Below are 23,514 nucleotides of genomic sequence, written 5' to 3'. Positions count from 1 at the left end.
CGGTCCTGAAGCGCCTATTTTAAGGAGTCACAGAACATCAACGTGCTCGTCATACATTACACTCTGGCGCATTCGCAGTTTCTGGGGTACGTTGAGAGATCAGGTGAGAGCAGGGCAGTAAATTACCACTCTGAACCGACGTCCCGGATAATATATTGCTGTTCAGGATAAGGACAGGCCTAATTAACCTTCTTTAAAAACACACAAGCACACGCAAAATGCCAAAGCACGAGCGCCGCACACGGGGCCGGGAGGGAGGCTCGTGCTCCTGGACGGAAAAAGAACAAGCGTTGAGGTGTGCGCAAGATACCTCCGTGAACAAACCACGCGCTGCTGAAGTGTGTTTGCGTGTGTGGAAGCCTGTAATCGTATAGTGCCAGGTTTCAATGTCGATTGGGGCAACCTAATCATTCATTGCTCCAAAGTCGAAAAAATGAATCCCAAGTATTTAGGTTAATAATATCTCCTGTTACTTATAGTAGAGCAAAACTGTATTATCAAACGCCCATATAAAAGAATAGTACACAGCACACACATCTTTAGGGCGAAAAGGATATCTTCACATTCAAAGCAGACACCTCACCTTTTTATTCAAAATGAATGGACCCGTCGCTGAAGGGGGCAGGGGTCTGAAAAGAGATCTCGTTTGATGCAAGATCCAGTTTACCTATAAAGATAGAGCAGCACCGATGGTCATGTTGCTCAGACAGGAGTTTGCCCCCCAAGTCCCAGTATCTGCCAGCAGGGCTGGATTGGGTACTAGGCCTGGGCGAAAATTTCGTTCCGTTTGCGGAAATTGCGATAATTTGACATTTTCGCGTTCCGCGGAGAGCGTGAAAATGTCAAAATTTCCGGTTTTCGCAGCTTGGCGATAATTTGTTTCTTGCTCGCGCTGTAAAATAATACATTCTCGCGCGCGCTATCGCCTTACCTGAATCCCTGCGTTCGCCGACAAGTTTTCTTGATCCGGTCGCGTTCTCCATGAGATGTTGTATTGTTTTTAGCCATTTGCACTGTCTTGCGACAGTTCGCGCCCGCAGTGACGTCATGCGTCGCGCGATCACGTCTTTCTTCTCGCGATCATGCACCGCGAGACAACTCAAAACAAGATGGCCACGCCCGCAAGCAACCACATGGGTAAGTTGGCGACCTGCAACCATGCAGAAAATCTCGCGAACATGCGGGAATAAAACTTCCGCATCTTCGCGATATTTCCGCTTGTTTGCGATAATTTTAAACATTTTCGCGATAATTTGCGAAAGTTAATTTCGCAAATTCCGCCCACCCCTATTGGGTACCCAAAGGAGGCCTGGCAAATTTGGTCAGATTAGCCCCTGTATGTCGCATAGCGAGCCTGGCCACTACAAGGGGAGTTGGGGGGAGGACCGAGGGTTTGAGTTCGCTCCAAAGAAAAGGTGGGGAAAAATGGTGCATTCTACAACACGTTTTTAATTATACTTTAAATTGTATTAGCTTTTAAAGCATAGTAAATGGTGACATTATAGTGCACCAGGATACAACAATCTTTATTGGGGCCTTTCAATGATTCCCTCACTATCACCCTCAAAGAGTGCCCCTCATCTAGCCATAGCCCGTCTCTCACATGTATTTCATTTCTTTTATAGTGCCTCTCATACCAGTGGAGGGTGTCAGAGCACTTTACATCACACACACATAGAGACAATGACTAATATGTAAGTCGGTGTATAGGAAACAGCGGCGTAACAATAGCTCCCTCATCCCCCGCGGTGCTGGGGGCCCGAGCTGCTGGGGACCCACTCTGGCACTGTGCATGGGCAGCTAGCTCCAGAACTGCTACCTTTGGCCTTTGCAGGGGGGCCCCGTCAAGTTCCATTACGCCTCTGGGCAATATCGAAACCCAACTACTCAAAAAGGAGGCATACTTAATTTTGGAGTTTAACAGTGCCCAAACGGGGATAAATGAGATCACAGAATTAACCAAAATTCCTTTTGATTGAATATTGAATCCAGAGAAGGAACTACAATACCCAAAATGCATTTGTCCACCATAACTAACAAGACTTGTCATGTTCCATCAAACTAAACAAGTATTTTTATACCCAAAGTTTTGTTAAACTAAGATGGTTTCCACTTGAAAAGTTTGCGAATGTGGAAAACGAAAGACTGCTTGATTGATTGAACGTTAACACATCTGCAGTTAAAACCGATGATAATGTTTTACAAAAGGACAGTCACGGACCAGAAAAGGACAGAAATACATCCGGAAATCAGCTGAGACTAGACTATGCCTTGAATCTGTGTAGCTGCAGCCCACAACGAAGTAAGTGCGCCGATACTTTCACTAAAGACTCGCGCTACAAAAAAGAAACAGTTTCTTACTTGAACCGAGCATTAATAGAAGGACACCCTTTTTGCCCTTAGATCAATAACTGTCGTGATGAAATCCACATCGTAGAGCCTTCAGTAGAAAAATCAAAACAACGAAACAAACAACAATGTGAATTTAAGTTGGTTCAAAACAGAGTTACTCAGCAGCAACAATATTTGAAAACAGAATCACTAAACAGTTCGTTCATTTTTTCAGAAAAAGCAAAAGCAGTGAAAGCGCTGACAGCGCGTTATTAGATCACAAAGTAAGTACACATCACGGAGAAAGGCAAGGGGGCCCTGGAGAAAACCAGTCCCACATCAAAGTCTAATTCTTTTTGTTTCAGAATTACAAACAAGTCATTCAGATTAAGTTTTAAAATATACCCATGAGCAACAGCTCAGGTATTTTTATTTCACAAATAGTTGAATTAAAAACCAATGTTATGGGTTGAGAAGGCCCTAATTACTATTTTCATTTAATATTTTAGATTACACCGAGTCAATTGGCCCTCAAGAAAATCCCTTTAATAATACAGAGATTTGAAACGCGTCGGCACCTTTCTTCACAAAGCTCCATGACGGAAAAACATGAAATGTAGCCCATAGGCACTATAGGGATAAAAGAGTTAAAATGATATCCCTTGAAGACCTGGAGCGTAGCCCCATGGAGTAAGGAACTTAACAGAATTAGACAAACAATTGTCACAAACAGAGTTCCTATAAGATATTGAGTTTGACAAATTACAGGTGTAATGTGACTTTGTTGATTATTGCATTCAAAGTAATGTTTTGAATGTATGTTTACTCTTTTGTCATGGTTTGAGTTGTCATGATTGACAAATGCTGTTATTTGTTTTGATTATTAAGTGTATCGCTTGTTGTTCAGGCAATTATTCAAATGTATTTAAAAAAAGATGTGATACATTGAAGTTAAGGCAAAGAAATAGCCAGGACCAATAGAAAGAAATATTGCTATTGGCCCCCAAGCTGCTAAAATAAAAAGCAGGAATTTAAATAAGGTGGTCAGATCTCCTTTTTATAAAAAAACTTCTAAAAGTGGCATTTCTAAAATAGTGATAAGTGATAATGAATCTGTGAACACCATTGCGCAGCATTTATTATTACTATTCCAAACATACCAAACTTGGCCACGCTACTCCTCTCATATCAGGATTTACCACTGAAACACTTATCAGGGAATCCCCAATGCATTCCTATAAGAGGGCAGCATCTTAGCAGAGAGAAACCAAAATAGCTGTTTGTAACTACCAGAGCATGCCACACAGTTAAGGCGCATGTCCTAACTTGTACCTACAATGCACCCTGCCCATAGGGCTAGCTAGGGCCTACCTTAGGGGTGACTGAGATGTAGTAAAAGGGGAGTCACACACATGGCACCCACTTGATGTGCCACATCACAGAGGCAGTAAACTGTGCGCACTGGCCCTGCAATGGCAGAGGCCTGAGACAGGTTTGAAAGGCTACTTTGGTGGGTGGCGCAATCAGCGCTGCAAGCCCACCAGTAGCATTTAATTTACTGGCCCTGGGTATCTGGGATACCGCTTTACAAGGGACTGATAGGGTCAGCCCAACAGGTGTAGACCAATCTTACCACGTTTTACTAGAGAGCACATGGACTTTACACTGGACAGCAGCGATAAAGTGCCCAGAGTCCTAAAACCACCAACACCATGTCAGAAAAAAGACTAGGAGGAAGGCAAAAGGTTCAGGGAGAACCCTGCAAAAAGGGCCAAGTCCAACACCTGACTTTTCAACTAAGCTGCTCTCTGACAGCTTAGTTCTTACCTTCCAGGGTTACTGGATACCCTCCTGTGAGATTACAGCACAATTCTAATTGCTGTAACATAACATACAATATTGCTAATCTTCTCCTTTCTTTCTGCTCTTCAGTGTTAATCTTTGGTCCCTTTTAAATGCTGTGCCTGAAGCTGATCTCCTACTACTGTTAGTCAAAACGTGTTGAAATGTCTTTAAATGCAGCATATGATGGGGGTCTCCATGTCTGCTTGTAATCAGAATTGGTTCTGATACTCTACAAGACCTCATGTGGTCATATGTGCTTCTTTACACTTTCTTAGTTACTATTATTTTGTATCAACCACTTTGAGCAGCAAGGTTTTTTTTTGCCCCATTCATGTGTGACCGTATTCCCATTACCTAATTATTTTTGTCCATTAAATGTATTCCTCAAGATCCGGGGATGGGAGGGGCCACCTGTCTGGGCCTCTGTTTCATGGGTCAAGCCTTCAACTTACTACCGATCTGGGATCTGCCTGGGCTGCCAGTGCCATCCCGTTTGCCCTGCCTTTTCGTTGGCCCTCCCTGCTCCCCGGGGGTCCCTGCCCTGTGCCATCCCAAGGACCACCTTGCTTGAGCACCTACTCTCTCTATCATGAGGCTGAGCCCTTCCATTTTGCTCCCTCGGTACCCCTGCCATGAGGTATCCCAAGGGTCCTGGCTGAGCATCCACATTGTTAGACCTGGCACCTTGGCGTGAGTTTCCCTTCCACTTTTTGATGGTGTGCCTCGACTGTTTTGCTGGTGTTGTCCGCTCAGGGCACTGCGCCACGGCTAATCCGTGCCGCAGTGCAAGTGCTCCCTAAGTAAAGTGTACCTGTAATTGATGTCCACGATTGGTTTATTGGATTCACTGTCAGTCCCCAGTAAAGTGCACCAGGGGTGCCAGGGCTTGTGAATGCCAATGCTGCTGGTGGGCTTGCAGCGCTGGTTGCGCCACCCCCGGAAGCGGCCTTGTAAAGTGTGTCTAGGGTCTGCCACCGCAGAGCCTGTGCGCGGTCCGGGACCGTCGCGCTGACTGCGCAAGTGCCCCCACTTGCCAGTCCCTAAACCTTCCCTTACCTACATATTAGCCACCCCTCTGGTAGGCCCAAGGGCAGGGTGCATTGTAGGCATAAGGTAGGACATGCCCTGATGTGTGTGGCATGTCTTAGTAGTGAATTACAGCCATTTCCGTTCTTCACTATTGAAGGCTGCCTGCTCTCCATAGGCCAGAATGGGCTGCCGGGATCACGCCAACGCTGTGACCCCAGTGGACTCAGAGAGCATGGTAGAAGTGTCAAGTTTAGTATGCCTGAACTCAGGATGATAAAATACTTCTTGTAGTCAAGTTTATTTTAATATCCTGGGTTTGTAAATACTACTTTTAGAAAGTTAGTATTTACTGACCTGACCATCTCAGTCCGCCTCTGCTATGTGTGTGTGTTCTGCCCAGCAACAGTAAGGAGCAGGGTTGGGGAATCCCCAGAGACAGGTTGGCTGCCGGGTGGTGGGTAGAGAGGTGACACCTGGATGGGTGGGAGGAGTACACCTTGACTCTTGAATAGACCTGTGCTCTGCCACCACAAAGCCGGCGCCACCCCCTGTGGGGCGGCTGATGTCTCTGCCCTGCTGCTGAAAGGAAAGAGCAGAGTCACCATAACAAAGTGCTCCAGAACTGGACTGAGCCAGGCCTAGGCCCCCTGGCGCTAAAGAACAAAAGAATCATGGTATAAAAGTAGGAGCCTGGCTCCTAAGAAATCAGAATCCTGTTTACCACAAAGAACCTCTGCCCGACTAGAAGGAGAAGAAGACGCCGGAGGAGCTGGCCTGCTGCTTGCCTTGCTGAGAGAGGAGAGGAAGAGACTTACTGAAAAGACTTTGCTACTTTGTGCTTGAACATTCTCCAAGGGCTTGATCTGAGCTTGCCCCCTGAACTGAACCCCAGGAACAGTGGGTTCTCTGTGCTTCTTGCTCATCCTCCAATTCGAGCCGTGTGTGCATCCCGCTGGAAAAGAGACTGCGCCCCTCATCGCCCCTCCTAGGGCCGTGACACTCAGAAGCTCGCCTGCCTCCAACCCGTGAGAGCCCCGCTCCGTCCCGAGCCGCTCTCTGTTCCCGGGCCAGGCCGCCTGCATCCCTGTCACCGCCTGCCATTGGAGTGCGCTGAACGCGCTATCACCCCTCCTGCCGGAAGCCGTCCGACGACTGTGATCTACGCCGGGTCATCCAGCTGCACTGACTGTGCCCTGTGACCCCGCTTCGCTATCCCCGGACATCTCAGGCCGCGCCGCCCCCGCTGTGGAGACCCTCCTGCACCGCCGTGCTAAAGGGTCGCTGGCCGCGCCTGCCTACGTGCCCACACCTGCTGATTGAGGACCCAAGAACACTTCCCAAGCTGAGAGTCGCACCGATCTGTGCCGGCTCTCCACATCACGAAAGAAGTTCCAGTATCGGGCTCGGGGCCCGCAACGCCTTATTTCCCCGTTCGCAGGAGCCGATCTCTGTGAGTACTGGAACTACACGTAAAGAACCTACGAACTATCCATTTGAAACTACGAACCAAGAACATTTGCCTGCTGTATAACCTGGTGGCCTAGCGACAACGTTATTGGTCTTGTGATAAGTCTGTTGAGATATATATACCTTATTTTTACATAAAGAATCGTATTTTTATATATATCCAAGTCTGGTGTCCGTTTCTGGGGGGATTGATGTATTTACTGTGTGTACGATTGTAAGTGCTTAACCAACAACGCCTGAGGAATCGCCTTGGCTGCTCACGCCACGCACCTAGAGGGTGAGCAAGGGTCATTCGCGAGGGGTTATCCTGCGCCCTGACGTGGAGGAGAGGGTTCCTGCTTGACACAAGGGCAACCTTGCGCCAACCAGCGACTCCCGAATCTAACATTGTTGGCAGCGGTTGGGATTTCGGATTTGCACTTGTAATTTGCATACAGTGAATTATTAATCACCAGATAGTGAGAGCAGACCAAATAAAGCAACCACAGGTTTTCAATTGTTGAACTTTGTTGAGACATCTGCCATTACTGCAACCATGCCTGGCTCACACTCCGCTGGGAGAGCACTCTCTGTGATTTCTGGAATCGATGAGGTGGATTGGGAGAGACTGGAAGGCTACACGATGGAGCAATTGAAAGGCTACAGTGTACAATTCAGAGTCCCCCATGCTGGATGCAAGAGGAAGCCCCAGTACACCAAGGCGTTGAGAGCCTGGAAGGAGTCACGAGACCTACGGAATGCGGGGGACATCGTTCCACCCGACAACCTTGAGGAGCCCAGCAGAGTCCGGTCGCCAGAGGAGCTGGCAGACAGGGCAGCAGACAGGGCGCATGCAATGGAGATGGCAAAGTTGGCAGGACAGATGGAAATGGAAAAGCAGAAGTTGGCCCTGGAGGCACAACAACGCCAAATGGATCATGATATCAGATTGAAGGAGTTGGAGCTGAAGGCGAAAAGTTTGGATACCGCTCCTTCTGGTGGCAGCACTCCACCAGCGCAGGTAGAGTCCAAGGTGTACATCCCCAAAGATGTAGTAAAGGAGTATTTTAGAAAGGATGACATAGGGCAGTGGTTTAGAGCCTACGAGGTGGCCATGTCCTCACACCGGGTCCCTGAGAAAGACTGGGGAGCGGGGTTGTGGGGAAGGTTCCTTGCGGAAGGGCGGGACACACTGTTAGATTTGCCCTTAGAAGTCCAGACCTCATACCCCCATATGAAGGAAGCTTTAATGACCAGGTATGGGTTAACTCCTGAGCTATATAGACAGAGGTTCAGGGAGACCAAGAAGATCCCTGAGAGTACGTATGTGGAATATGTGACCTTTTTCTGCAGAGCGCTGGATGGTTGGGTGAAGGGTAGCAAAGTGAATGATTATCAAGGGCTGCTTGATTTAATTGCATGGGAGCACTTGTCCAGTCAATGTTTTCCTGAGCTACGCCAGCACCTGATAGATAGCAAGCTGTCCAACCCGAGGAAGCTTGCTGAGGAGGCGGACCGCTGGCTCAGCACCAGGGTCCACAAGGGTCAAGTGGGAGACTCCGCCAAAGGTGGGCAGGGTCCCCAGCAGAAGAGTGGGGGGGACAAGGGTAAACAGAAGGGGTTCCAAAAAGGCCCCCAAAGTAATTCCCAAGGGAACCAGCAGAAGGGTTCTCAGCCTCCCCCACCCCCGCAGCAGAACGGGGCCCCGACAGGTAGACCTGTTCCAAAGGGGCCCTTCAATTGTTATAAGTGTGGTGACCCGGGTCACATTGCCTCTGATCCTAAGTGTCGCCTGTTTGGTAAGACCGCACCCACTGGTGCTCCACCCCGGCAAGTAGCTAGTGTTAACTTTGGGGAGGAGGTAGCAGTCCAGGAGGGTGGGGGTCCCGGGCAGATGACCCTAGTCTCGCTAGGAGACAGTGAGATGGTCCCTGTAACCTACCTGCCCTCTAACACTAAGAAATATGGGCAAGTAGTGACCATCAATGGAAAGAAGGTTGAGGCTCTTAGAGATACAGGAGCCAGCGTGACCTCGGTGAGGCAACACCTGGTGTCTCAAGAGCAAATTGTACCCAATGCCTACTGTAGGGTTGTCAATGCTGACAACGTAGAGAGTCGTTGTCCAATGGCTCAAGTTCCCTTTGAGTGGGGGGAGGTCTCTGGTACTCTACAAGTCGCTGTGAGAACTGACATGCCTGTAGACTGTCTGCTAGGGAACGACCTGGAGAGTTCCCCTTGGGAAAAGGTGGAGAAGACCACGCATCTGAGGATGGTGGGTCTACCCGACTGGGCGTGCGTGACCACCCGGTCCATGGCAGCCAGTAGGGGTGTTGAGAGGGTCCTGGAGCCTGAGGGAGAGGTCCAGGAACCGGCCTTAGGGAGAAGGCGCAGGAGGCGCGGGAAACCGGCCCCCGAAGTTCCCACGGCCCGGGAGGAAGTAGACCCTGAGGGGGATGCTCTGGAGCCTACCGGGGAACAGATTGCCGAGCTGGGAGATCTGCCTGAGCTGACCCATTGGCAGCAAGAAGGAGGTCCCTCCAGGGAGGAATTCTGCAGGGAGCAGAAAGAATGCCCTTCTCTCGTGGGTATGCGGCAACAGGCTGCAGACCAGGCCAATGGTGTTCAGGCCAAAACACACTACGTGTACTGGGAGAGTGACCTCCTGTATTCCGAGCCTAAGGCTGCTGAACCTGGGTCAGCCCGTGTGCTGGTGGTACCCCAGAAGTTCAGAACCTTCCTACTGGGGCTGGCTCATGATGTGCCGTTAGCAGGACATTTGGGGATGGACAAGACCTATGACAGGCTTGTCACCCACTTTTACTGGCCCCAAATGCACAAGAATTCCGATTCCTACTGCAGAACCTGTCGGACTTGCCAGGCAAGTGGTAAGAGCGGAGGGAAGCACAAGGCTCCTCTGCAACCTTTCCCTGTGGTCGGTACGCCATTCCAACGGGTGGGTATTGGTATTGTGGGGCCTCTGGACCCCAAGACAGCCCTGGGCAACAGGTTCATCCTGGTCTTGGTGGACCATGCCACCCGGTACCCTGAAGCCATCCCTCTGAGGACAGTGACGGCCCCCGTGGTGGGACGGGCACTGATGGGAATTTTCTCCCGAGTGGGATTCCCTCTAGAGGTGGTGAGCGACAGGGGGACCAATTTCATATCCACGTATATGAAATCCCTGTGGAAGGAGTGTGGGGTAACTTACAAGTTCACCACTCCTTACCATCCCCAAGGAAATGGGTTGGTTGAGAGATTCAACCGAACCCTCAAAGGCATGATCATGGGCCTGGACGGTCCAATGAGGCGTAAGTGGGACGTCCTCTTGCCATGCCTGCTCTTCGCTTACCGAGAGGTGCCGCAGAAGTCTCTAGGGTTCAGCCCCTTTGAGCTTCTGTATGGTCACCCGGTAAGAGGACCTCTGAGTTTGGTAAAGGAAGGCTGGGAGCAATCTCCCAGGAAACCTCCCCAGAATGTATATAGTTACATGCTGGCCTTCCGAAACCAGACTCGGCGTTTCAGGCAACTTGCTGAGGCAAATCTGGAAGCCAGCCAGGAGGAGATGAAGCGGTGGTACGACCGGAATGCCACTCTGGTAGAGCTTCAACCTGGACAAAAGGTGTGGGTCTTGGCCCCAGTGGAGCCGTGTGCACTTCAGGATAAGTGGACAGGTCCATTTGAGGTTGTGGAGCGCAAAAGTCCTATCACCTACTTGGTGGACATGCAGACTCCCAGGAACCCTTTGAGGGTCCTACATGTTAACCGCCTTAAGCCCCACTTAGAGAGGGCCGAAGTGGGCATGCTGCTGGCCACTGATGATGGAATGGAAGAGGAGACCGAGCCTCTTCCTGACCTCTTAGTGGCCTCTGAGAAAGATGGGTCAGTGGATGGAGTTAACCTCTCACCCACCCTGACGCCCGAACAACAGGAAGATTGCCGCCACTTGCTGGGACAATTTTCCGACCGATTCTCCCTGGTTCCTGGTGTCACAGATTGGTGCGTCCATGATGTGGACACAGGAGACAGCTTACCTGTGAAGCACAAGGCTTACAGGGTAACTGACAGGGTCAGAGCTTGCATTAAGGAGGAGGTCTCCAAAATGCTTGCGCTAGGGGTGGTTGAGTCCTCCAGCAGTCCTTGGTCCAGCCCCGTGGTCTTGGTCCCAAAGGCTGCTGCGCCGGGAGCCACACCTGAACTCCGGTTCTGTGTGGACTACAGAGGACTCAATTCAGTCACGAAGACTGACGCGCACCCCATCCCCAGAGCTGATGAGCTCATTGATCGGCTGGGGGCTGCCCGGTTCCTCAGTACGTTTGATTTAACGTCTGGGTACTGGCAGATCGCCTTGACCGATGGGGCCAAAGAGAGGTCCGCATTCTCTACACCAGATGGGCACTTCCAGTTCCGAGTCATGCCATTTGGGATGAAGAATGCCCCTGCCACCTTTCAGAGGTTGGTCAACCAGGTACTGGTTGGGCTGGATGCGTTCAGTGCCGCCTACCTGGATGACATCGCAGTGTTCAGTGCCACCTGGCCTGAACACCTGCGCCACCTCTGGGAAGTGTTGATGGCGCTGCGCCGAGCAGGCCTCACGATCAAGGCAAGCAAGTGCCAGATCGGGCAGGGTTCCGTGGTGTACTTGGGACACCAAGTGGGGAGTGGCAAGGTGGCACCCTTGCAACCCAAAATTGAGACCATCCTGGCTTGGGAACCCCCCAAGACGCAGACCGCAGTGAGGGCCTTCCTGGGGCTCACTGGGTACTACAGGAGGTTTGTCAAGGGCTATGGAACGATCGTTGCCCCCTTGACAGAGCTGACTTCGAAGAAGCAGCCCAGGAACGTGATTTGGACTGGCACCTGTCAGAAAGCTTTCGACACCCTGAAGACTGCCATGTGCACGGCGCCCGTGCTCTTGGCCCCTGACTTCTCCAAGGAATTCCTAGTCCAGACAGACGCTTCAGAGCATGGTGTGGGGGCTGTTCTCTCACAGATGACTGAGGAGGGCTGGGACCAACCCGTAGCCTTCATCAGTAGGAGGTTACTTCCACGGGAAAGTAGGTGGAGTGCAATTGAGCGAGAAGCATTTGCTGTGGTCTGGGCGCTGAAGAAGCTAAGACCCTACTTGTTTGGGTCTCACTTCCGGGTTCAGACGGACCACAGGCCCCTCAGATGGTTGATGCAAATGAGGGGTGAAAACCCGAAGCTGTTGAGGTGGTCCATCTCCCTACAGGGTATGGACTTTACGGTGGAACACCGTCCTGGTACAGATCACGCCAACGCTGACGGTCTGTCCAGGTATTTCCGCCTTAGTGACGAGGAACCCCCTGGGCAAGGGTAGTTCTCCCCACATTTCAGCTGGAGGGGACACGTGTTAGACCTGGCACCTTGGCGTGAGTTTCCCTTCCACTTTTTGATGGTGTGCCTCGACTGTTTTGCTGGTGTTGTCCGCTCAGGGCACTGCGCCACGGCTAATCCGTGCCGCAGTGCAAGTGCTCCCTAAGTAAAGTGTACCTGTAATTGATGTCCACGATTGGTTTATTGGATTCACTGTCAGTCCCCAGTAAAGTGCACCAGGGGTGCCAGGGCTTGTGAATGCCAATGCTGCTGGTGGGCTTGCAGCGCTGGTTGCGCCACCCCCGGAAGCGGCCTTGTAAAGTGTGTCTAGGGTCTGCCACCGCAGAGCCTGTGCGCGGTCCGGGACCGTCGCGCTGACTGCGCAAGTGCCCCCACTTGCCAGTCCCTAAACCTTCCCTTACCTACATATTAGCCACCCCTCTGGTAGGCCCAAGGGCAGGGTGCATTGTAGGCATAAGGTAGGACATGCCCTGATGTGTGTGGCATGTCTTAGTAGTGAATTACAGCCATTTCCGTTCTTCACTATTGAAGGCTGCCTGCTCTCCATAGGCCAGAATGGGCTGCCGGGATCACGCCAACGCTGTGACCCCAGTGGACTCAGAGAGCATGGTAGAAGTGTCAAGTTTAGTATGCCTGAACTCAGGATGATAAAATACTTCTTGTAGTCAAGTTTATTTTAATATCCTGGGTTTGTAAATACTACTTTTAGAAAGTTAGTATTTACTGACCTGACCATCTCAGTCCGCCTCTGCTATGTGTGTGTGTTCTGCCCAGCAACAGTAAGGAGCAGGGTTGGGGAATCCCCAGAGACAGGTTGGCTGCCGGGTGGTGGGTAGAGAGGTGACACCTGGATGGGTGGGAGGAGTACACCTTGACTCTTGAATAGACCTGTGCTCTGCCACCACAAAGCCGGCGCCACCCCCTGTGGGGCGGCTGATGTCTCTGCCCTGCTGCTGAAAGGAAAGAGCAGAGTCACCATAACAAAGTGCTCCAGAACTGGACTGAGCCAGGCCTAGGCCCCCTGGCGCTAAAGAACAAAAGAATCATGGTATAAAAGTAGGAGCCTGGCTCCTAAGAAATCAGAATCCTGTTTACCACAAAGAACCTCTGCCCGACTAGAAGGAGAAGAAGACGCCGGAGGAGCTGGCCTGCTGCTTGCCTTGCTGAGAGAGGAGAGGAAGAGACTTACTGAAAAGACTTTGCTACTTTGTGCTTGAACATTCTCCAAGGGCTTGATCTGAGCTTGCCCCCTGAACTGAACCCCAGGAACAGTGGGTTCTCTGTGCTTCTTGCTCATCCTCCAATTCGAGCCGTGTGTGCATCCCGCTGGAAAAGAGACTGCGCCCCTCATCGCCCCTCCTAGGGCCGTGACACTCAGAAGCTCGCCTGCCTCCAACCCGTGAGAGCCCCGCTCCGTCCCGAGCCGCTCTCTGTTCCCGGGCCAGGCCGCCTGCATCCCTGTCACCGCCTGCCATTGGAGTGCGCTGAACGCGCTATCACCCCTCCTGCCGGAAGCCGTCCGACGACTGTGATCTACGCCGGGTCATCCAGCTGCACTGACTGTGCCCTGTGACCCCGCTTCGCTATCCCCGGACATCTCAGGCCGCGCCGCCCCCGCTGTGGAGACCCTCCTGCACCGCCGTGCTAAAGGGTCGCTGGCCGCGCCTGCCTACGTGCCCACACCTGCTGATTGAGGACCCAAGAACACTTCCCAAGCTGAGAGTCGCACCGATCTGTGCCGGCTCTCCACATCACGAAAGAAGTTCCAGTATCGGGCTCGGGGCCCGCAACGCCTTATTTCCCCGTTCGCAGGAGCCGATCTCTGTGAGTACTGGAACTACACGTAAAGAACCTACGAACTATCCATTTGAAACTACGAACCAAGAACATTTGCCTGCTGTATAACCTGGTGGCCTAGCGACAACGTTATTGGTCTTGTGATAAGTCTGTTGAGATATATATACCTTATTTTTACATAAAGAATCGTATTTTTATATATATCCAAGTCTGGTGTCCGTTTCTGGGGGGATTGATGTATTTACTGTGTGTACGATTGTAAGTGCTTAACCAACAACGCCTGAGGAATCGCCTTGGCTGCTCACGCCACGCACCTAGAGGGTGAGCAAGGGTCATTCGCGAGGGGTTATCCTGCGCCCTGACGTGGAGGAGAGGGTTCCTGCTTGACACAAGGGCAACCTTGCGCCAACCAGCGACTCCCGAATCTAACACACATCTACTCTTTTCCTTGGCGGTAGGCCGCCTTTGGCTCCCTCAGTGCCCCTGCCGCGAGGCATCTCAAGGATATTGAGTGAGCCTTTCCTCTACCTTTTAGTAATTTTTCCTTTATTTTCTACCTTTTTTGTGTTCCCTCCGCCACGCTACCTATGGTTCCACGATCGGAGGGAGCTCCCCCCAAACCTGTGGTCCACCCCCCCTGTCCCCTCTGCCCCCACCAGAGGGAGGGGGTAGGGGCCTGAAACTCACTCCTTTGTGCCTGTTTTCTCCTTGTGGGCCCCTGACCCTGGGGCCCGCTTACAACAGATGGCGGGGTGATCACCCCCGCACGCCCCGCAAGCGTGCCGGAACATGAATGACTCTCCCCATCTACACTCGTCCTCTTCATACTGCCAGCATATTTTCCCTGATTTGCAATTGCTTGGTCGATTCCCTTTGTACCCTTTTCCCTGCCCCTCATAGTAGCCCTTCTTCCCACAGGGATGGAAATTGCTTTCTTTGCTGCTGACGCCTTCCCTGGCTGCCACTGTGTGGTTTGTGAACCCTTCCATGTCCTGGCAATCCCAACCCATTATTGGCCATACTTGCATCTTTTCTCTAAAACCCCTTATCTTATCTTAGCCATGCATTGCCCTGATACTGTTGCTGCGCCTCGTGCACTTTCTGCTCGTATAAAATTAGTGTTGCTGCACTTTCTGGAAATTTCTCTATGAAAACGCATGCCAACATTCTGAATTCCTTCAACCAATTCTCTATCGTTCTCTCCACTCTGGGTTTGTAGCGGTCCCTTTTGTCCTCATCTTTATTGTTTGGTGTCACTAGGTCTAACCCTGCCTGGCGCACTTCCAGCAGTGAAAAAATGTCTATGACCTCCTTCCTCCATACTCTCACCTTCACTTTTAGTGGGATGAGGTTGGCCAGCCCTAACAGTTGTATGGTTGGGGGGGTTGCCCGGAGAGGGGTGCTAGTACTCGCTGGCTGGCATTCCGTTAGTGCCTTGCCCCTCCCCTGTTTTGCTCGTCATCATACTATCCGACCCAGTGGTTCCTGTCTTGGGCCATGGTCTTTGCAGTGCTACATTGGCCCCCAGCTGCATGCCCACGTTTACGTTTTGCCCCCGGCTTCCTTGCGCTTCCTGTCTTTTCCCGCGCCCTTGCCTGCTGCCCGGTACGCCATGCTTACCACTCTCGTTGATGCCTGTGGCCCTCCTCGTCGCTGGTCTCCTCTGATACTGAGCTAGTTACCCGCTCCCTAGGCATAGCTCTCTTGCTCTTGACTTGCGGGGGGATATTTCCTTTGCTGCCTTTTTCAGGGGCCACCGTTTGGCTGAATGCCCCTTCCCCCCCACCTTCTTGGGGGCGAGGCCATACTGAGGATTCCCGCTGTGGCCTCTTTTCCTTTCCCGGGGCCCCTTGCTTGATTTGCTGGTCCATCCAGCTCCGTCCCTTTAAGGCCACCAAGGCCCTGGCTTGCTCTAGCATGGCTTGGAGGTCATTGTCCAGATTTGGCCTGGAGTCTTCTCTGCGTCTATTCTGCCATTTCTTTGTAGATTCCTGCGGTGCCTGGTATTCTCTGAAGCGAGCCAGGGGATGCGCTTTTCTCCTGGTTGCTACCCGCTTGCCGGCCATTCTTGCCCTAACTCTCTTGTTGTGTTCCTCTCAACCAAGATGCTGCCCCAGGTAGGCCAGAGTGCGCCCAACAGCAATGTGGTTCCCCTCCTGTTTTATTTCAGGCTTATTTCTGCAAAGTTCTTGCGTTTACTCAGGGTCTGGTTCCCACCCGACCATCACACTTGCACCTTTTCCGTGACCTTTTGCTCCGATGTGAGCCTGCCGAGTATTGTGCCCTTCCCGCGCTCGCTAGCAAGTTAGTGGTCAGTGTTTCTCTTTAAATCCCCCAGTGCAGTTCTCCTTTGCTGAGCACGGCCTCGGATTTCACTTTCCCGGGCCCCATGCTTTAAATTTTGCTGTGTGCCTTTAAAGGGGACGTCCTCCGTTGCCCTGCGCCTGCAACCACCGGGTTCCTGCGGCGAGCCTGCTCCCTGCCGAACAAAGGGAAATGGCGCGAAACCAGCAAGAGTCCGTTGCTTGCCCACACATCCACTGCTGATATTCGGGCTTCTGGGTTCCGTGCTGGCTTTCAGCACAGAAAGGGCGCAAAACCGGCAAGGGCTTGTTGCTTGCCTGCGCCGCGGTTGTTTCCTTTCGCCTGGTCCGCCATACCGGCCAGGTTAATCTGCAGACTCGCCACGAGTAAATCCGAAACCAAAAGAGGGGGGCCGAACAAAACCACCGGCAAATGTCTCTTGCTCTCCCCCGACCTCTGCTGTTGTGATCTCCCGATCCTTGCCCAGGATAGGTGTAGGCTCCGGTCCGGTCTCCGAGGGTTCCTCACGCGGCGGTTGCGGGAAGCATTGCTCTGGTCCTCCAGCTAGTAAGTCTCCATTCTATTCTCCTCCTTGTGAGGTGGGGGAGGGTCCTTTGTGTTTACCTGCACCTGTGGGCCCTTATTTATCCCACTCGCCTCATCCCTTTGCCCCCCGATTGGGGGGGAAATCACGTTTGCCCTGGGACGACCAATCCTGGTCGCCCCTTTCAAGCGGGGAGGGGCTTTCCGCCTTCGGACAGCGTTTGTCCCAGGCCCCTAGTGGGTCCGGCTCTGCCTCCCCCGTCCCGGGTTCTAATTCTGTGGAAATTAGAAACAATTTTTTGCACATCTAATTGCATAAACGTGAGCAAAAAACCTTTGTGAAGGTTATATTTTCTCACAAGGAGGTAAACTCTTTTACACCTAATCGAAACAGTGGTTATTTTATACTACTACCAGTGAAACCAGTGGTTTCACGACGCAACAAAGACCAAAAAATATAAGTGTGACAGTAAGACTCAAACACAGTGTAAACTGAGCAGAAACACCTCTTGTTGCTTTATATCTATGGTCCATGAAATGGGAACACATTTTAACAATGCCTAAGGCTTTTACTGGCCTCGGACAGCAGAAAGTTAAAATAGCCCCAACAGTAATCCAAAAAAAATAATTTATTTTACTTGTAAAGCGCAGCAACAATGCAGCAACCCATCTAACTACCCACTGCCTCGCTGTTTATTGTAAATTTATATTATACATTTATGCCAGAGCAGCGATCCCCACTGCATAGGCAAAAACAATGTAATTAATCCTTAACTACAGGACATTTGTATAAGTAGCCTAATATGTTACCCAAAAGTCAACAATAACTAGAGAAATAAGTTACAATCACAGCTATACCAAGGAGAAAACAGGCGGTGGCAAAGCCCATAGGTCTGTTTTCTTTTTTTTAAATGAAAACACTTCTTCGTTAATTAGCAAATGATGTGAGCTAACATAACTTAGCATACCAGCATATCACAACTCTAGGAAATCCCCCCTTTCTGTGTCACCACCTAAGATGTTTAGACATTTTCTCGACCCTACTTTGGACTCGAGGCACTGTTACCCCTGCTAAACAGGAGTAAAGTGCCTGTGCTTCCCTTTTAAAAAAGGTTACATTAACTGACTTATTTAATTTGCCTATAAGTCCCTAGTACATGGTTTAGAAAATGTACCCAGGGACCAGAAGTTACGTTTAATGCCATCTGTGCATTACAGCATCTGTTGTGGCAGTGAAAAAACATGACTTCAGCTTTACCCTTAGTAGCCTGGCTGCAGGAACGTCAAGCCTGCTGCAAATATCTGTCAAAATCACCCTTTTGACAGGTAGATAAAAAACCTATATCTAAATATTAAATAAGTCACCCCTAGTTAGACCTGTCAGCCTCCGGGTGGTGTTCTCCCAAACTATTTGCCTTACTCCTCCTGTGTTCTGAACGTATTTTGGTTGGCTCTAGGACTCTGCACACTATACCACTGCTAACTACTTGTGAAGTGCTTGTGTTTTCCTCTTTAAACATGGTGAAATTGGTTTACACCCAATTGGCACATTTATTTAACTTGTAAGTCCTTAGGAAAGTGATACTGCATTAACTCAGGGCCTGTAAATTAAATGCTACTAGTGGGCCTGCAGCACTAATTGTGCCTTCCACTTATGTAGCCTTTTTAAACATGTCTAAGACCTGTCATTGCAGCCTGTGTGTGTGGTTTTAAACTACCATATCGACCTGGCAATATAAACCTTTTTGTCAGGACTAAACCTTCCCTTTTAGTATGTACAATGTCACTTGTAAGATAGGCCCTAAGCAGCCCATAGAGGAGGATGCAGTGTATTTAACGAGGTGCACATGTACATTCAAGTTTTACATTTCCTGCTAGTAAAACCCCCCTAAATTTGTTTTTCACTACTGTGAGGCCTACCTCTCCTATAGGATAACATTGGGTTTACATATTAGATTTAATAAGTGATAACTTTCAATTGGGAGCAACTAGGAATATTGAGTTTGGTCTCTGAATAATTATCATTTAAAACCCTCTTTAATGTTAAAGTTGGATTCTAAGTTACAGTTCTGAAAATGGCACTTTTAGAAAGTCAGCATTTCCTTGTCCTAACCATTTGGTGCCTGCAGCCTGTATCCTGGATCACATGACTAGATGTAGCTTGCAGTTAGTATTTGTGTATTGCTCCATGACAGTGAGACAAAGGGGAAATAGGTGTTGTCAGGATGGGGCATCTCTGACTTGATAGAGGTGCGGAGCTGTCACCTACCACACTTGCACACCACAAAGACTCTGCCTCAACACACTTACAATGGGCTGCACGCTAATATTTTTGTGTCCCCAGACAAGTTGGGGTCAGGGCAGGTAGGAAGGACATTCCAAACACCTCTGGGGGTGAAATTGTCCAGAAACTTTTCCTACTTCAAAGTTGGCACAAATGATAAATAAATAGTGGTCCCTCTGCGCAAACTCTTCAATACACCTGTGGCCCTGTGGAAGATACAGAAGGACTGCTATGCTGCTCCGCTGAAAGGAGTGCCAATCTATTGCCCTGCTACTCTGGCCGCCCTGCTGCCCTTCTTCCTGAGTGAGATTACTGAACCTGCATCTAGAACCCAGGACCACCCGAGTAACCCCAAGGACTAGTTGTCTGACTCCTTATCAGAGCCTCAAGGACAGAGAAGTCTCCAACCACCTGGAACCCAGCACATGGGCTCTGTCTGCTGTAAGCCTTGCCCCCCATTTTTTATTTATCAGGAGTGAAATGTAGCACACACATTTTTCTTTGGTAATGGGTCATAGCATGTAGACTTTGGTGTGCTTCCCACACCATTATCCACATGTCCCGGTAATTAACAGTCTCTTTTCCCATATTACATACCGACAAGTTTGAACAGTTTAAATCTAATAGAGTATACAACTTTTAACATGCTCTTTAATCCCAAACCTTGTGCAAACAGGTGTTTGCACAAGGGTCGGAAACCAGTGGGCCATTTATAATTATGGCCTATATTTAGTAGACACACACTTAGCAGGTATAAATTAATTTAATTATGTCCATACACAAGGAGAGCTTTGAAGTGAGGCAAAGTGTTACACTAGCCCAGAGCTACTCGTCTCACAAAGCACCCTGTCATTTCTGCATTGTGCCCATAAACAAGGCAGGGAGCAGCAAGCACTCAAACAGATTGTATGTCCGAATACTTTGGGAAAATTATTGTGTCACCAAAATATAGACACGTAAGTATCAAGAATCAAAATATTGCAAAGGTAAGTGCACATCCATAACTATAGATGTACTATTCTTAACTCCACATCCACATACCTTGAAGATATATATGTATTGTCTAGGCACTGTAAACCTACACCTACCTATAAATAATTTACCTTCACAATATTTTAGTCTTGCTATTTTGGCCCCATAATCATTTTTTTCCTCAATATTCTTGTGGAAAAACCTCAAAGAGCAAAGACACAGATCACACAGGTAAAGCACATGCAGGACTCACACTGCTTCTTCTCTCTCATTGCTCTGTTCCCTTGTATTTCAAGCCAAACACGGCAGACTCTGAAATGGTGCTGCAGGTGATAGGACAACAGGCATTGTGGCCAACAGTAAAGTGGGCCACAGGGCAGGTTACTTGGCCTATGCATCGACAAATAAGATAGATTACCAAGGTATCAGTCCACCATTCAAAGTTATCCTAGACTGGGGAAATGTAAGATCTTCACAAAGTTGAGTTCAGGCTTCCATCTCAAAATATTTTTACACGTTCCACAAATAACACATGTTGAAGCAGTCCAAGGATTTGGCTGGCTATTCTTCAACGGGCCCTAAGATTTGTGAAATGTTATGAACCTCTGATGATGCCAAGGGACCTGTAGTGTGTAGATTGCACTGAATGTATATGATGGTCAGTGGTGCCCAGCAGTGCAGCAAGCTGCCATCTTGTGTCTAGCAAAGTCTGCATTCAAGACTGGCAACATGCATGACACCATGTCCATATCTTCCCAGTCAGACGAACAGTACCGGACTAGCAGGACCGGTCATCGGGAGTTTGCCCGGGAGGCTGGAAGGGTGGGGGCGGTTTTGCAGCAGTGGGGGCAGGTTTTGTTACTGGGGGACGGTTTTGCAGCTGTGCTGCAATATCGGTCCCCAGTAACAAAAGCAGCAGTGCTTCACACTTGCGCCCCGCTTCCTCTCCCCACCCTCCCACAGGGGCTGGTCTGACAAAATTGCCAAGGCTGCTTTAAGTTCCCAGCCATGCAGACAAAGGCATCTTGCAGTGACTCTCTTGCCAACCACGGCTGTCATTCATCTCTTCAGGCCCTATCTGGGCCTTGGTGCTATGAGCAGCATGCACCAGCATCAAACTGACATCACAGGCATCAGGTACACTCTGTGGGCACATGACTGATTATGTTCCTTTCCCAGCCTATAAAGCCCCAAGGCAACGTTGGCTTAAACCGCTCTGCAGAGAGCTGGGTACCCGTAGCTACTTTGTGGCATTGCGCATCTTAAGATCTGATCCGCGAACACTATATGCGTGCGGTCTAGCCATGTTCCTGAGCTGGGCATGGAACATTAGATTGAGAAATATGAAAGCTAGTATTTAAATCTTGTTGCTGCTATGAGCTATTTGCACTATTTGCATTTTCTGAACTGTATTCTTTTTCAAACGTTTTTATCTTGTGCATATTTCTTTTTAATGTTATTGTCAATTGTTCTATCACAAAATGTACTGCACTTTGCACCAATGTACTTTTTAAACTATGTTTCGTAGCTTTTAAGATTTTTTTTATCGAAATAAAGCTAATATGACTGACTGACAGTAATGACTGACTGGCAAATGTCTCATCAGCTGTATCTTGCAGACAAGACAGCAAAATGTAACCATTCACAAAATCCTCTGCGCTAACCCAAAATGTGAAGGACACTTCAAACAAGGAACATGACCAAAGAAATACAATATCTGTAGGCGATTGACCCCAAACCAACTCTCTGTTCATTGACATTGTTTTTTTGTATCAGTGTTAGACTTGGCTTTTCCAGCGGGTTTATACCCAGACTTTTTGCTTTTTGGCCTCCTGTTTTTTACCCTGTTTTTGTTAGTTTTATGACTCTGTGCACTTTACCACTGCTGATCAGTGCTAAAGTGCATATGCTCTCCCTGCAAATTGTATTAATGAATTGGTGATTCCATGATTGGCATATTTGATTTACTGGTAAGTCCCTAGTAAAGTGCACTGTATGTGCCCAAGGCCTGTAAATCAAATGCTGCTAGGGGGCCTGCGAAAGCTAACACAAGGAGATGATGAACGGAGCGCTGAAACTTTTCAGACACTCACCCCAAGTCACAGATCTGGGTTAAATCCATCATCGTTCTTTAGCTCACTTCGACACCCCAGTTCAGACACAGCTATATGCAAATCAGTCTTGACCTTGTGCCTCATGGGAACAGTCCAGCCCGAACTGCCAAGCCACGTCTTCCCTAGACTAGAACCAAGCATCCTGGGACCGGTTTCGGTCTAACAGCCCTCATCAGCCAGCCTAGCTTGAATCCAGTGGCAAAGTGAGCAAGGGACCTACATCTGGGCATACCCTGCCAAGTTAGGACAAAGAAAGCTAACACAAGGACTAACACAAGGAGATGATGGGCGGAGCGCTGAAACTTTTCAGACACTCACCCCCAGTCACAGATCTGGGTTGAATACATCATCATTCTTTAGCTCACTTTGCCACCCCAGTTCAAACACAGCTATATGCAAATCAGTCTTGACCCTGTGCATCATGGGAAGAATCCAGCCCGAACTGCCAAGCCATGTCTTCCCTGGACCGAAACAAGCATCCTTGGACCGGTTTCGGGCTAACAGCCCTCCTCAACCAAGCTAACTTGAATCCAGTGGCAAAGTGAGCAAGGGACCCACATCTGGGCATACCCTGCCAACTTAGGACGAAGAAAGCTAACTCAAGGAGATGATGGAAGGAGCGCTGAAACTTTCAGACACTCACCCCCAGTCACAGATCTGGGATTAATCTATCATTGTTCTTTAGCTCACTTCGCAGCACTGATTGTGCCACCCACATGAGCAGCATGTAAATGTAACTCAGACCTGCCACTGCAGTGTCTGTGCGCAGTTTGGAACTGCCATGTCGACCTGGCAAGTGCACCCACTTGTAAGGCCCTAACCTTCCTTATCTTTACAGGTAAGACACCCGAAAGGCAGGCCCAAGGTAGCCCCATGGGCAGGGTGCAGTGTATGTGAAAGGTAGGACATGTACTGAGGTGAGTGACATGTCCTGATAGTGAAATACAGTGTATTTTGTTTTTCACTATCTGTTCTATAGGATAGAATGGGAGTGTATCTATAACATCTTATAAATATAACTTACCATTGGGACAATATAGAAAGATGGAGTTTAGTATCCCTGCTCTAGAATATAAAAATGCACCTTTTAGTAAAGATGATTTTTATATTGTGTGTTTGAAAATAACACTTTTAGAAAGTGGGTATTTTCTTGTTTAGCCATCCTGTGTGTGTCTGCTGGTTTGTGGACTGACTGTCTGGCTTTTGAATGACAGGGGCTGGGGATGTGCATTCTCTCAGATGGCCACTGGGGGAGGGGGAGGTGGTGATGTGTGTCCTGCCTTTTCTAAATGAGTCAGGGCTGGGCTGAATAGACCTGGGCTGCATTCAGAGTAGGGGGAGGAGTTCTCACTAGCACCTGAATAGCCCCGGTCTGCATTTAGTGTGGTGGGAGGAGATATCCCTTGCACCTGAGTAGGCCCTGTGTGCCTTACACAATGCTGTCTCCACCTACTGCTGGGCAGCTGCACTAGAGAGGACAGAACTGGTTTTGGC

The 23,514-nt window shown here is 49.5% G+C and overlaps 1 protein-coding gene across 2 annotated transcripts in view; it reads right to left on the bottom strand.

Moving 5' to 3' along the window:
• Positions 1-23,514, bottom strand: part of LOC146860186 (dual oxidase 1-like) — a 1,129,619-nt gene that overhangs the window by 851,242 nt on the left and 254,863 nt on the right. The gene's annotated exons all lie outside the window — the stretch shown is intronic.

This window comes from Triturus cristatus, chromosome 3_1 (genome assembly GCF_964204655.1).
Source record: "Triturus cristatus chromosome 3_1, aTriCri1.1, whole genome shotgun sequence".
In the NCBI taxonomy this organism is placed as follows: Eukaryota; Metazoa; Chordata; class Amphibia; order Caudata; family Salamandridae; genus Triturus; species Triturus cristatus.
Note: the sequence above shows the minus strand (reverse complement) of the source record. Positions and strands in the feature narration are given on the sequence as shown.